This window comes from Uranotaenia lowii, chromosome 1 (assembly GCF_029784155.1).
Source record: "Uranotaenia lowii strain MFRU-FL chromosome 1, ASM2978415v1, whole genome shotgun sequence".
NCBI lineage: Eukaryota > Metazoa > Arthropoda > Insecta > Diptera > Culicidae > Uranotaenia > Uranotaenia lowii.
Genome location: NC_073691.1, coordinates 154,941,497 through 154,957,402, shown reverse-complemented (window position 1 = coordinate 154,957,402; position 15,906 = coordinate 154,941,497). Strand labels below are relative to the sequence as shown.

Genomic DNA, 15,906 nt, shown 5'->3' with positions numbered 1-15,906 from the left:
ATATTTATTTCAATTTTATATAATTTTATACAATTATTAATTCTCATCAGATGAAAAACAGAAAATTTGGACAATGGGAAATGGCAAAATATCTTATTTTCTCGAAATAAGCTTTATGCCCTTTAATCCTTTTGACTCCTAGGGTCTCATTCGATAACATAAATACAAAATGGAAATTAAATTGCATAATAACATAAATTTAAAATGGAAATTAAATGTTAAAAAATTTGATAATGAGTTTAGTACATTGAACAAAGATCTCTAATTCTCAAAAGTCATGAAAACGATGAAAGATTCGAAGAGGTTAGTGAAATTAATTTGGATAAAGATAAGATTAAAACCATAAAAATATTCATGATAAGAGAAACACTCAATTAAGTAGCAATTCAACAAAGAGTTCGTTTTCATGATGAAAGAGAACAGATAAGCTGAATTCATGATATTTACTTCATTAGAGAATACCTGTAAAACAGAAGTACCTCATTCAATTGTAAAAAGCTTCGGTTAAATCAGTTGAAAATATTACAATTCGAATTTCAAATCTAAGCCTGAAATTGGAATGGAATGGAAATTCAAAAGAGAAACTCAGCATTGGCGATTGGTCAAATTTAACAACTACAGATTTTTTTTATCGTGGATTTTTTTTTTCACAAAAAGAGAGAGTAAACGGTTAAGAATTTAATAAACTATCGCAAATTTTAATAATTATGATCGAAAGTAAAAAGTTTCAATAATATCCGGCATCAATCCGGATAGAACTTTTAAATGTTTACTATAAAGTCATTTAAATTAATTAAATAAACATGAATCTATTAATGAATTGAAACTCCTCATATATTTTTTGATAGTTTAAGTGATAGTAATGAACCTGCTAATTCTGCAAGACAATTGGATTCGATGAAATATGATTTTGTTTTCCAACCCTGGGCCACAAGTAAAATAGAAATATTTCATACAAACAATGTTGAATAATTTATTTCTTATTTTTTCATGAACTTCTCAGAAGGCCTTTCAATCAAATGATTGGTTTTTAAAACAAACCAAACAATCACTGTCCCATTTCTAAAAGAGCTAAGCTTTATGTAGTTAAAACTACCGTAAAACGAGGTAACATTGATCACCGGGGTAACTTAGATCAACATCAATTTCTTCCACATAGTCATCGATAACTAAGTCGAAATTTAAAATTTCTCAAAACTTGTTTCTACGTTTAAAAACCTATAAGTTGGATTGAGTTTGTTTTTGAAAATTTAAAATGTGGGTACAAATATAATTTTTAAATCTTGAAATATCTATTTTTTCGAAGGCTCACAAACAAACGTCCTTCCTGATGAAATAAAAGCGTTCAGAAGCAGCAGGTTGATTTATGTGAGAGTTCAACTTTCTTCCTTAGTAAATGTTTAGTTTTGGTGTAGTTTTTGTTGTGTTTTGAGGTAAATTTTTTAGATTGGGACATTTCCCAAGAGTAAGCCAGTCTAGGGCAAAAGGCTAGAAATCCTAACAATAGGTTCAGTTTGAAGGAAAACATTGAAGGGGAATAGAGCCTAAGGAGTTGAATGAAGGCAAAATTTCATTTTTTTTTGTTGTTGTTGAAATTTTATAAGTAACTAGCTGACCCGGTAAACTTCGTTTTACCTGTTACTTAATAAATCGTGGGAAAATGTTTACAGTTCTTTAACTTCTTCGTGCTCGTGAATCCGTTTTCATGAAAATCGTCTTCAAGTTGTTCGAGTTTTATCCAGTTTCTAGTTGATTTTGTATAGGAGCCCTCCTTCCATAAAAAGTAATAATTTCGAAACTATTATACAAAAATATTTCTGAACCGAAAATCCCTCGGATACCAAATTTCACTTTTCTCCAATCAGTACGATTATTCTTATATTATCCGGTAACCGCTTTTTGAGATTCTTGAAACTATTAAACAAACCATCTCTGGCCCGAAAAACCCTCGGATACCAAATTTCACTTTTCCCCAATCAGTACGATTATTCTTATACTATCCGGTAACCGCTTTTTGTGAAAAATATCGACAATTTCACCACTAAAACTGATTAGAAAAATAAAATTTTCACGGGCGAAAAAAACGCGTGCGCTGCCACCAAGTCAACGCTTGCTTCTCTTGTGTCCAATTTTGTAGAATTTCATGATTAATTTTATATCATTTGAGTTTGTTCCGAACTGCCTTAGCAATTGATAAACTAGCATTTTTAAATATTATTAAGGTGTTTTGTATACTTTATGATCAAGAAAACTCGTTAAAACCATCAAACTGATCAATGTTACCCCAATGCCATCAAATTCTAAACAAAGATGAAATCGATTTTTAAATCAAATTTAAAGTAGTCTAATAAATTCTCCTGGAATCGATAGCCACATTTTAGTGTTATAAGTTCAAATAAAAAACCAAAAATGTTGACGTTTCTCTCATAAGCAAAACAATTGCACGCTTGGTTTTCATTTCTCTATTGCGGAGTTACATGCATGCCTTTATTTCTCTTACAGAGTCTTACAACTTTGTTAGAGTGATAAGAACATATCTAAAATTGAATTTATTACCAACCTATTATTGGAATTGGAATCTTAATACAACTGACGAAAATCGTAAACAAAAAGCCAACAATATACAAGCTTTCAGTGTTCAAAATTGTTACTTGAACCTTATATCTACTGTTATAAACGAAAAGTTTATTGCAATCCCTACCCTCATGAAAGCTCTTACTAAATTAAGGGGGTCTCTCTTTCTCTGGACCACCCGATCAGCTCTCTGGCTCTGGCTGGAGCTTCTGCTGTGGGGTGTTAATCGTCTTTACATCGACTTAGACTCCATCAGCTCCAAGCTCCAACTTCGTTGTGAAGTGAACGTTCTGTGGCTCAACAAACGCCGACCGGACTACGACGAAGTCCCGGAGCTTTCGGAAAAACAAAAAAGCCTCGCGAGTGGCACGCGCCCGTCAGTTGGCTTTCGCATGCCAAGCAAGTCGTCGGTTTTTCGTGGGCTCGACTTTGAAATTGTGTTAATTGGATTGCGCGCGCGCACACGGCTGCTCTCAAACATCAAGTGACAAGTTTGTCTACAGGTGCTATTAAGTGTGACAATTGCCAAAATTTCTTGAAGTGCGCGACTAAGTAAATAGAAAGGTGTGTGAGCAAAACGGTGATTCCGATTCAAGCCGTGAAGGTGTGCTGTCATTAGAGCGGGGTAATTTGATTTAAACCGATTATTTGTCATGCTGGTTGGAATCTTGGAGAGGAGCAAATTGTGCCAATGAAAAAGTTACTTATTCAAAGCAGTGAAGAGCCATTGAAAGCTTCTGGAAAATGGTGACAATCAAAGGCAATTTTTGATGGATGTGGGCTACGACGTCTGCAAGTATCATTCAAACAGAGTAAAGCATTTTACAACTCAGGTGGATTGGACTAAACCACACTACTGAAAAGATTATTGGACCAATTGTAACAATCCGTTCAAACTGTAAAACATATTGTAAAAAGTTGAGTAAGTACAATCCCCCCGTAATAGCTCGCTAGTTCAACCATCTATACTTGGAAGGTGATTGATTGTGACCCGATTACCTTGCCGTATGTATATCATGCTCCCTGGAACCAGTCTCCTTTAAAATCAAGGGATCGGCAAATAACGAGTCTTGCCCGTTTAATTACCGAATACCGTCCGGGAAATCCGAAAGGCTTCGCTCCGGCGAACGACAAGTTGTGAATGCAACTCATGGATAAAATCCGTTATCAGGTTCCATTTCACTGGACTGTGTCGTCCCGTTTGGCAGGTTCCAGATCTGCAATATTACCAACAGCAAATCACACACCGGTCCAGTTCAATACGCTCGATGAGTAGTCGTGAATCGTCTTATGTCAATTTTTTTCTTTTTTTTTCTTATCATACCGGTCCCACTTTTACAACGCAACTCATTGAAAGCACGAGTAGGTGGTGTTACTCGGCTTTTGGTTACTTTTGAGATAAATAACCTTTTTTTGTGCAACTGTTTATTTCACGTTAGTTCCATACGGAGGAAAAATTGCAACAACCGGTCCCCGTTTGAGAGGGGAAATTTTCACTTTTCCGAGGCAAGTTATGGATCTTGCTTTTATGGTATCACACCGATCGAGATTTATAAGGTTGTCCTTCTCAAGATCAGGGACGTGTTTCCCAAGTTGGTGACAGATTGCATAACTGCGCTGTGTTCACGCCGGATTTTATTGAGAGATTCCATTTATTATTGTTAGGGTTTCACATTTTGTTTTCAATTATAAAAAGTACTCAGGTACATACTCCAAAAATCAGCATTACATTTTATACAGTTTTTATGTTGGAATGAAGTTATTTAAAGTTTTAATTATAAACCAATTTTTTTTTAAATGGATAGATGTCTTGTATGATTTTATCACTGACTATTTTGACGGGAAATTCGATTTTGTTTGTTAGATAATTTTACTAGCAGTACGAAATATCGATTCTAGGATCCAATCCTAATCACAATTGGAAAGTGCCGATCGACCTTCAAGGAACAATGGGCAATTTCTATGATTCAATCTGACTAAACAGATGCTGATGCTGATTTTTGGTAACATTTAGCAGGTTTGCAATACCACCGGTAGGTGGCCGAATCAGACAGATTAGACGGATTTTTGTTGAAAGTGTTATGTCAGTATAGTCAGTATTTTGATATTGCTTTGATTTAATTTTTTTATAATCATCAACTTTGTTTTTAATATACCTAACGATTCTTCATGTTGCAATGGACATCTGGTGCAAAACTTGATTTTTTTTTATAATTTTTTGAACAGTTTTTCGATTGAATTAAAATTGCTTCGGATTCGAAAAAAATTATGTAGGCGGATCGTGGTCGGTGCCACAAATAAATGAAATCAAGACATAGTTGATTTTGTGGCAACATTTTCATGAATTCATCCCTCCCATCTTCCCCAAGATTGCGTGAACTTACAGGCTTTCACAATGTCACGATGTGCCTTTTCCTTAACCTTGTCGGATGATTGGCAATGCTTCTGGAAGCCCGGCCAGTGTGGATGATGAACTTAGACCACCGCAATTTCGCCACTGGTGTGGCGAACTGACGCGACCTGAAGCGCATGGAGAAAAAAGTATAGTTTTGCCAACAATATTCCACTTATATTCAACTATATTTCTGATTATTTCTCGGCTAACTATAAATCTGAAGATTTTTACTATATATGAGGCCCTTGGAACTAAAGGGGTATAAGTGACAAAATGGAAAAAATCGAGATAACCATCTAGAACGAATCCTTGACTGTCAATCATCATATGATATTTTAATCATAATTTTATTTGACTATTTTATTATGTTTAGATCTCGTTGCTGCACTTATACCACAGAGAACAGACGTACAAGCTAGCCCACGAAACTTGTGTAAAAATCCCAACACCCTTTTTGAACTAATTTTTGTTTTTTGGCTACAATTACGCCTTTTCGAAAACTGGGCACTTTAAAGTTGATTTGTAACTCTTGAACGGCGTAATAGATGGCACTGTTTGCAGTCAGTTTCTAACGTATTTTTTTGGTGATAGCATTTGAAATTTTACACACTTTTTTTACGGTTTTTTGTTCGAGCTTGTACGTCTGCTTTCTGTGCTTATACCCCTTTGCCACCTATGATTTCATGAAAGTAATGTTTTTTCATCGGGACCAAAAAATTTTAAAATAAATGTAATTCACTTTTCTTTTGAATAGCTGATGATGTTTAAAAATCTACCATCAACTGTGATTCATCTGATTGCATTTAGTGATAATTCTAGTAGAAAATAAAATTAATATATTTAATTATTTTTTCTATTTCAATACAAATTAGCGGATCACAAATTCCTGATTTCTGGATATATGGAGTGTGTCACGGATTAAAGGCTTATAAAGTACAAAAAAATGTATTTGTACGAGATTATTGGGTTAATATTGAAGCGCCTATCGTTAATTTACTGTAAAAAACCAACTCAGAGTGACCGCAAGTCCCATTCCAATACCCAATTGATTAGGCAAAGACGTACAAAACACGTGGTGATTGGAATTTAGTGGAAAATACATTTCACGAATTATTATAAATTAATCCTGGAGAAAAAACGTTGTTTGGAGAGATTTACTAGAAGTTGCCAAGACCAGGTCGATCTTCAGCCATGAAATCTCTTAACCTACTATACCAGAGTATATTTCTCATCAAAACAACAAAAAATATATTTATACGAAAACTAAGTTCAAAAGCTTTTTTCTCAAAATCAGCTTTTATGCACTTATACCCCTTTGGCTCTAAGGGCCTCATATATAATTGATAATTTGTTTGCTGTTTTGCGTTTAACTACACGTATAATAGATTCCAATATAGTTGTATGATTGATTTTATGCATTCAACTATAAATATAATAGATTCAACTATAACCGTATGATTGATTTGGTGCATTCAACAATAAATATAGTAAATTTAACTATACTGGAATAATTGATTCAACAGTAAATATAATAGATTCAACTATATTTTTATAATTGATTCAACTACAAATACGATTCATTCAATTATAATTCTATGATTGATTTGAAAAGTTCTACTATAAATATTGTAGATTTAATATTTTGGAATAATTTTATCAACTCATTAGTGTTCTGTTATTTTTTGTATTCATTCATGGAGAATCCCGTTCGTTTCTAGCTCCTTTAAGAAGTCACCTTCGTCAAAAGATCCCGAAGCTTCGAAGCGCCTGCTGTCCAGCTAAGAGGTTCACGCACTCTGAACCAATTAATCAGATTTTCCTTTCGGTCCTTTCAACACGTCATGTAAATAGAAAAAAAGACTAAATGAACAATAAAAAAATGAAAGAAAATACTAACCTAACTTTTAGTTTTGGATTCCTGCTCCTGCGGCTCAGCCCTGAAAATTCCTTCAATCTAAATCGATAGACCCGTTGTGCAGGCTATTCTTTCCCTACGTAGGCAACCTGTGAAGGGGATAAAATATATGAAAAAATCCAAATTTAAATACTATTAGCTGATTTAGGCCCAATAAAAACTTTGAAAAATAAGGATAGATTTTTTTTTCCACTTACTGTTCCTAGCCCTTCCGGAGAACTCTTTATTTTGCTCCTATGGTATTCTCTCATAGCACAGCCAGAGTACGGGGCCAGATACTGCAGTGAGGCGGCATCGGAAGCAGTAGCCGACACGATGATGGTGTATTTCATGGCTCCTGTATCAGTCAAACGCTTCACAATCTGGGCCACAGTCGAACGCTTCTGACCGATGGCGACGTAGATGCAATACAGTTTTTTGGATTCATCCTGACCATTGTTGAATCGCTTCTAGTTGATGACGGCCAAAGCGGTTTTTTTTACGGGAAAAAGAAAATGTTATTTCTACTTTCGTTTGTGAATCCAGTAATTTTTCTTACCCTGTTTGACGATCTCCGATGATTATCTCACGCTGTCCACGACCGATCGGTACCAGCGAATCGATGGCCTTGATACCGGTTTGCATGGGTTCACGCACAGATACACGGGGGATGATGCCAGGGCTTTGATACCGACACGGAAACGCTGTCCGGTCTTGATCTCGCCCTCTCCGCCAATAGCGTTACCCAAGGCGTAGACGACACGGCCCAAATTTTCATTACCAACTGGGACGTCGACGAGGGCATCGGTACGCTTGGCAATGTCACCCTCCTTGATCACTTGTCGATACCAAAGACGAAAACACCGACGTTGTCCGGTTCCAAGTTAAGAGCCATACCGTTAATACCGGATGAGAATTCCACCATCTCATAGGCCTGAATGTTTTGAGACCGTACACACGGGTGATACAGTCACCGATGCTCAATACACGACCAGTTTCCTCCATATCAGCCTTCGGGGCCGAATCCAGGATGCGTTCCTCCAGGATGGAAGATGTGCAGGTTACGGGCAGCGACGGTGACAGCCAGCACGGCCAGCTGGCAGGCCACCTGGGTGGCCAAACGGGCAGACAGCATCGACATCTACGTGCCAACTATATTTCGACCGGTTGAGATGGTTTTTCACGGGTGTTCCTCCTCGAAAACGCAACTAATCACTAATCACTAATCATACATCCACAGCCAGAACTTATGTCTGATCCCGGAGAATAATTAAAGCTTGTTATTATTCTTCTTGTCTTTGCTCATGTTTTCCATTATGTTAACATAAAAATATTAAAACAATAGAAACCATAAACCGGCCGGGCCCACTGTGGAGCAGAGAACGCAGAGACGTCAGGAACAAAGAGAGAGAAGAAGCGTGGACCACCAGTACCATACGCTCCCAAGGGAATTTTCGTTGGAAGCATGAGCTAAGATATTTTGCTTCTTGATGATACACCTATCGCCATCCTCGAACGGTAGAAAATGACATATTTTGTATACAAAGATCTCAAAATTAAAACAGTTAGTAACATTTGAAAAATTAATTAGAACTTTCAACTTAACCGATTCCATTGAATGGTTTAATGGTTGAATATTTATTCTGAGATTCTTGTATACTGCCATTTCAGGTCAACGACCAAGGTTATAGCGCCTTTACTCGCTTTTGAAAAGAAATACAGAAAAAGAAAACAACATTAGTAGCTCACAACCTTTTGAATCCTTAATAGGATTCAAAAGGATTGAAAAAAAAAAATGGATATACGGTATAAATCTCAATATCATACTTTTCAATGTTAAATTTAATAAATGAAATATCTATGATGAAAGCTTGGTGTATACTTAGCTTGCCATTATTTGTTGTTCGGATACTCTTGATGGATTTGTCAATTGAAATTTGAACGTAGCGATATTTCTCCATTAACATGTTTTGGAACATAATAACCTTCCCATATGAGTAGGTTTTTTCTGATGATCGCAGTAGACCACGCATCATCACACTTTTCGTCGAAACAACCCGTAAGTCACAATCGGAAAAAATATGCTCTGGAGGAGGGATCTTGACGAACATCTTACTATCCACTTTTGACGAACCTTTCATTAACTATCAGTTCTCATGTTTTCACTAAACAATTAACACTAATTTAATTTTTTTCTTCGTTCACGTGATATGAACCAATTAATATCACATTTGTTCCTGCATTAGTAGCAATCCAGAAACGAAAATTCGTTGTTGGGATAAACACAACCGAACTCTTGAAAGACACCTTCGAAAAAGAATGAATGACGAACGGAAACTATGACTTATGGAATCTATTTATCATCGTTTTGGAAACGAAAAAAACGCGTGCGGTACGTAGAAGACATCGCCTACTTCGTGTTCCTCCTCGAAAACGCAACTGGCGAAAAATCTGATGGTTTACTTCTTTTTACTTTTCTTTCCTGCTGCGATAATGCAGTTCAATCTAGTGACAATGACTGTATGCCCTGAGAATGAGTTCACTGCATTCTATTATATCTAAAGTTGAATGCATAGGCTCAACGACAAATATGTAGTTGAATCTATTATATTTATAGTTTAATGCCTAAATTCTATTATACAATTGTATTTGAATCTATCGTATCTATAGTTGAATCAATTATACCATTATAATTGAATCTATTATATAGATAGTTAGTTTCGTAAGGTCAATCAGCAGTTTGTAGTTTAATCTACTGTATTTATAGTTGAATGCATAAAATCAATTATGCAGTTGAATGCATTATATTCATAGTTGATTGCGTGACGTCAATTAAAAGTTGTAGTTGAATATATAAGTAGTTGAATGCGAAAAAATCAACTACACTTCGATGATTGGTATAACAAGCTGAAATAATTGGAACAACTGTCGTCTTTTTTCTCCGTGCGGCCGGAATTCAGTGCTGCATTACAGTGATTTTTCGCCACTGGTTTGGCAATCGAATGCGCTCGGATTCGGTCCCGGAACCAATGAGATTTTCGCCACTGATGCGGCGATGGGATTCGATCCGATTCGGAGGCTGTACCACCGGATGCTTTTCGCCACTGGTGCATCGATAGAAAGCGGACGGATTCGGCACCAGTTCGCCGGGATTTCTCCGCCACTGGTGCGGCGATAAGATGCAGACGATTCGGTGCCGGTTCCCCCGGATGTTCTTTCGCCACTTGTGCGGCCATGTGATGGGCTCGGATTCGGCACCTGTCTCATTGGGATTTCACCACAGGTGCGGCGATCGGATTCGCCAGCTGTTCCACCGGGATTCCGCCACGAGTGCGGCGATCAGATTCGACCGGATTCGCTGGCGCTATCACGGATGTTCGCCACTGGTGGGGCGATCGTATGCAGTCGAGTTCGGCACCGGTTCGCCGGGATTCCCGCCCCTCGTTCGGCGAACGGAAGCCTCGAACTCGGCGGTTGTCCCTCCTGCCTGGATATTCGCTACTGGTGCGGCGGTCGAAAACAGACGAGATTCATATCCAGTGGAATCTCGACGCCTCTGATAAAGGCCACCTGACCGTGTTGAGCTCAATCACTGAACGCGGCCCTCATAGCTGTGCAGCCTGTTCCGGTAAGGATGTTGTGCAGCTGGGCTCGCCGTATGGATGTAGATTGATGGGTGGAAGGTTGCCCAAAAAAGATTTTGTAAAATAAGGGGTCCGGGGGATAAACCTTCTTATTAGTTTTTCTGCAGGGATTCTTTCGAGCTTGCTTGGGTACTTACGGATTTCCGACCCCTTCTTCGTTTTCTTGATTTTTGCAGAGCATATTTGTGGCCCGGACGAGCACTTGGCTCTAGTATTCTGGGGGAAAAAAGGAACTTTTAGTTTCCTTCCCCTTTCCGCTTTTGACGAGACTTACCAGACACTGTGTGGTCGTTTGGCCATTCAGCTGACCCGTCTCGTTTTTCTGACCTTTCGAGCTTGCATGGGTACTTACGGATTTCCGACCCCTTCTTCGTTTTCTTGATTTTTGCAGAGCATGTCTGTGGCCCGGACGACCACTTGGCTCTAGTATTCTGGGGGAAAAAAGGAACTTTTAGTTTCCTTCCCCTTTCCGCTTTTGGCGAGACTTACCAGACACTGTGTGGTCGTTTGGCCTTTCAGGTGACCCGTCTCGTTTTTCTGACCTCCTGGCCTAGCAGCTTTTGAGATGGCCGGATTTTTCAGCCGGCATGCCTGTTGGAGAGCAAGTTCCTCATTAAGAAGCTGTGACTATTTTTCACTTACTTTTTGTCCCGTGGAGCACCGAGTTTCCCTTTGGCCCACACTTTTTATTGGCCACTTTTAAGCTCACGAGTCTCTTCGCGCCGCGTCCACCACCTTTCTCGCCGGAACTTTGAATGACGTCTTGTCAAATTTTTCGTTGAGACTGCTGCCAACTTTCCCAGACCAAAGTCACAAAAATGCCCAGTCGGGAATTCCTCCCGAAGATGGGTCCGATTACTGACGATTTCACTCGTCGAGCAGCTGCTTTCGATGATTGTTTTTCCAGTCAGGGATTTTCCCTGCTTGTCTGATGGACGCTAAGAGCAAGTTCACTGGTGTTGGGAAAAAGTGGTAGATATTTTGACACTTTTAGTACATTTTGAAAATTTTGCCATGCAAAAACATTTTCAAGATCTGTGGCCTTCAAGTTTTTTTTACAACACGTGTTGTATTTTCGCTTGCTGTGATGCCAGAATAGCAATATTTCTATCACATACGGCTGAAATAAAAACAGTGCTGTAAAAAAATACATCGTCCAAAGATCTTGAAAACATTTTTGCATGGTAACATTTTCATAATGTGCGACAAATGTAAAAATTTCTACCACATTTTCCCAAAACCAGTGAACTTCCTATAACAAAACTTTGGTAATGGATGGGTTTTTATAGAAAAAATGTTGCCAGATCGCAAGTATCGTTATAATTAACAGATTTATAAAAAAGTTCAAATGTAACCAGTATGAAATTGCTTATTTGATTTTGAATTTGATGAAGGTCGAATTTGAGCAAGATATCTTTGAAACAGTTGTTGAAATGAAGATGATCACGATCAAATGTTGAATCGGATAGCAGTTTAGTCAATTCATAAATATTTCTCCAAAAACCTGAGAATATTCTAATTCGACATTTTTTTTTTGTTTAGCTCAAATTACTTAAAATTGTTTATTTTGCTTTGCGTGGGGAAATCGAATCGTTGGAATCTCTTCATTGTAGATATGTCGCCTCCACTTTTGAAGCTATATGCTATTTTGGTAAGTTTAATACAATCTTTCCATCTGGTATATTTGTTTGAATAATTATGTTGCTCCTGCAATATACCTTCTTAAATGTTTGCTGTAAAGCCCATTAATACTTAACAATGTCCTTGAGAGATATTAGGAGAAACTAGAAATTTTAGGAAGTTGGGAGCATAGGCTTAGAAAATACAAAACACCAAAAAGATTTCCTTATCATGTAACCTTTCCCACAAGCAGAAACCTTGATTATGATCTCATTCCCTATGATATTTTTAGGACTATTTAAATTTTGTCAAACTTAGGATACTCTATGTAAGCAGAAGGAGATGAGGATAACAGGTATAAATAGAAAGATCCATGCACTTGTCAAAAGTGCTTCCTGATCATATCCTTTTACCCACACTCCCAAACAAAGTTTTTTCTAGAATACAGAGGTGACCTCGTTCCTGAAGCACAAATTAATATCTTTCATACCTTTCTCTGATTTTCCTAACTATCTATTGACTACTAGGACGTGGCCGGCGCCGACATTTTATGACTAACATGAAAGACAAAGGCGCTATGAAAAAATTGAAAATTTTAAGTTTTTGTTTCAAGAGATAGAGCTTTGTTTTGTTCTACAAAAATGTAGAATACGCAAAAATATGAAAGATTGTTGAAAACATCAAAACTCTGGTGCATGAGTTTAAAAAATCCGTTTTATCATTCATCAATTTTTAGAAATATATTTATTCTTAAAAAAAAAACGCAAACCATATGTTGTTCCACTCTTACTGCAAACTGAAAATTTCCGTGCATCAAATCAACTAAAATAAGAAGTGCGGCACGGCTTCACATAATAATTTGTGATGGTACCTACTTGAGTTTTTTTTGAGATTTTGTTAGATAAAAGGTTAAAAACCAAAAAAAGGAACAATCAATTTTGTGTTTATTGTGAAACTAGTGAAATCCATTTGTTGTATACACTGGATTCTTTTTTTAAACGATCTCATTTTTCACCGTTTTATTTCAAACGATTTTTTGAACGATTTTTTCGAAAAAGGCGATTTTTTGACATGTTAAAGACAGGTCCTAGAAATTCTCGCCTTTTTCCAAACCACTCTTGGTAGGTCAATTGATTCTAAAGAAAATAGCTTCTCGATAGAATCATGGAACGAAATAACCTTTTAGAGACTCTGCGAAGTTCCGGAACAAGCGTAGCAGGTAGCAATATCCAAAACAAATTTTTGTGCTTACCGATTTCAGTCGAAACACCTCGGACTGGTATACCAGGTTGGAAATGATCGATTTACATTCCAGGTTGGCCACTTCACTTGTAATAAGCGATGATTTTTGCCCGGTTGGTTTGAACTTCTTTAATCGATTTCTTTTTTACACGTTCACAAAAATCGTTTAAAAAAGGATCCAGTGTACACCAAATATCTTTCAATGCACCAAACAGAATTTTATTTAAAAATATTAAATTTTTTTTCAATTCTTCACACTTATGCTTCAATATTTAAAAGCTAACAGCAGAAATCCAAACTCGTCAATTTCCAATCAATTCACCTTTATCTTAACGTAACACAGCATTGTAGACGTAATTAACACATTATCATCACCATGATCGGTATACCATCAAAAGGCGTTTTACACTCAATGAAAATTCCATTTCGTGCAAGTACTTGCCGGTTGGTTTCACACCGAATGTAAACACACCGGTGGTGTTCGGTTATCTGAAAAATATAATGATTCACCCCCAGACAAAAAAAAACCTCTCGTCCGTCTTCGTTATTTGCCGCCCGAAAGGAAGAAGCTCAACCCATTCCGGCCAACCGAAACCAGTCGAGTAACCTTGCCATTGGTTTTTGAGGCAACTGCTGTTGCTAGATCGAGCGAAAAAAAATTTAAAAAAATCATATACATGGCTTATTATTAGTTGTTGTTACGTTATGCAAAGATGGAATGGAACATGAGCGATTTTCAAGGCCATTGGACACAAATATGGATGGATGCGAGAGATGTTGCAGATCTGTCTGCATCGTTTTTTTTTTCAATTTGGCTTTCCTTCGATTCGATCTGGTAGCAGGTACAGTGTCTCGTGAGTGGATTAAATTTACGAATGGAAGTCGATCGCAGATGATCACCAACTGAGGTTCATCTCGTTACCTTTCATTATTTCGAAATCAGATTTGGGCAACCAAGTCAGGGCAAGTCTTTACTGAAAGACCCAGCACAGAAAGAACTCATCATGGCAGTGTGTTGGGTTCCTCGCATTTTTGAAAATCACCTGATCACATTGTTCCGTAAGAGAACTGGTTGTACGGAAACCACCAGGTTTGATGAACGTCCTTCAATTGCAAAAACGTGTGAAAGAGTCTGATACTAATGCTTTGTTTCAATGTCATGGTTATTATTTTTTGTATTTGTCTGTCTATAGTACCAAGAAGAGTGTCTTCCGGTGATTCTGTCTGCGTCTTGTGTATGTTCTTGTATCTGATTTCTCACATCATCAATTACATTATTGATCGTCATGTCCCGAAACGTTGGATAACTGGAAACTTTAGAGTTCCATGGATCACCAAAGAACTACGCCAGATGACAACTTTTAAATGCAAACCCCTTTGAAATTATAATAGGAACAAATCACAAATAACTGAAGACCACTACCGTAATCTTAATTCTGCGTATAAAAAATTACCTCTCGATGCTACAGGAAGTGTCTGACACGACGGCAACGGAACTTCAAGAAAAATCCTAAATCATTTTGGAAACATGTCAAGGATCAGCAAAGAGTGGCAAGTTCAGATCCAGACCTTCGTAATCTGCTCGCTATAAATTTGTCTAGTATTTTCATTACTGGATCAATCTCTGTCGGTCAATTTGATAACGCTTCACCGAACTTCTCTTCCATGAACTCATCTCATCTACAATCTTGTTAGTAATAGAAGAGGGGACTGTAGAATACAGATGAACAGTGTGTGGTAGAAGGAGACTGGAAATCAAAATAAAGAAGCCCTCCCGCATAAATAAGGATTGTATCCAAACGATTTCTTAAATAGTCAAACGACTATTTAATGAAGCGTAAAAAAACCTTTAGCAAACGGTTATTCAAACTGTGAAATACTTTAGTTGAACCGTGAAATCCGAATTCACAGTATTTTTAATATGTCGTTAGGTTATGTAATTGTTTTTTTTTTTTTTTTTGTAAATTCTTTATTTGAAACGGCTCATACCTTTAGGCTTTAAGGAGCCAAACTCGTTTTGTTTGATAACAATTGTGTGCTTATATCTAGTTCACTTTTAAAGAAAAAAGAAGATAGATAGGGAAATATGAAAATAAGAAGAAATTATAGACGAAGATCAATAGCTTTTAGGAAAAGATATATTTCGAACATGTAGTCCAAGTCTCTCACACCCAGCACATCTCTCACTGGAACATAGGGTGGTTTTCCTCGGGCCCGAAGGGAGTCTATCAAATTCGTTCTAGCGACAAGATGGACCTCGCACGACCAAACAATATGCTCGATGTCGTGGTAACCTTGGCCGCAACTACACAAATTGCTGCTAGCAATATTCAAACGATAGAGTACCGCGTCTAAGGAATAATGATTGGACATGAGACGGGAAAATATACGAATAAAATCTCGACTCAGGTCCAATCTATTAAACCAGGGTTTGAGGCTTACCTTTGGGATAATCGAGTGGAGCCATCGACCCAACTCATCCTCGTCCCATTTGCGCTGCCAGTTGACAAGAGAGTTCCTTCGAACTATGAAGTAAA

The 15,906-nt window shown here is 37.4% G+C and overlaps 1 protein-coding gene and 1 pseudogene across 1 annotated transcript in view; one reads left to right on the top strand and one right to left on the bottom strand.

Moving 5' to 3' along the window:
- The first annotated feature begins 2,874 nt into the window (after positions 1-2,874).
- LOC129740614 (major royal jelly protein 1-like) overlaps positions 2,875-15,906 on the top strand; it is a 118,736-nt gene continuing 105,704 nt past the window's right edge. Inside the window, exon 1 of the mRNA XM_055732326.1 lies at positions 2,875-3,199. The gene's annotated coding sequence lies outside the window, so the exon portion shown is untranslated. The remainder of the gene's footprint in view (positions 3,200-15,906) is intronic.
- LOC129738046 (ATP synthase subunit alpha, mitochondrial-like) lies at positions 6,715-10,099 on the bottom strand (annotated as a pseudogene).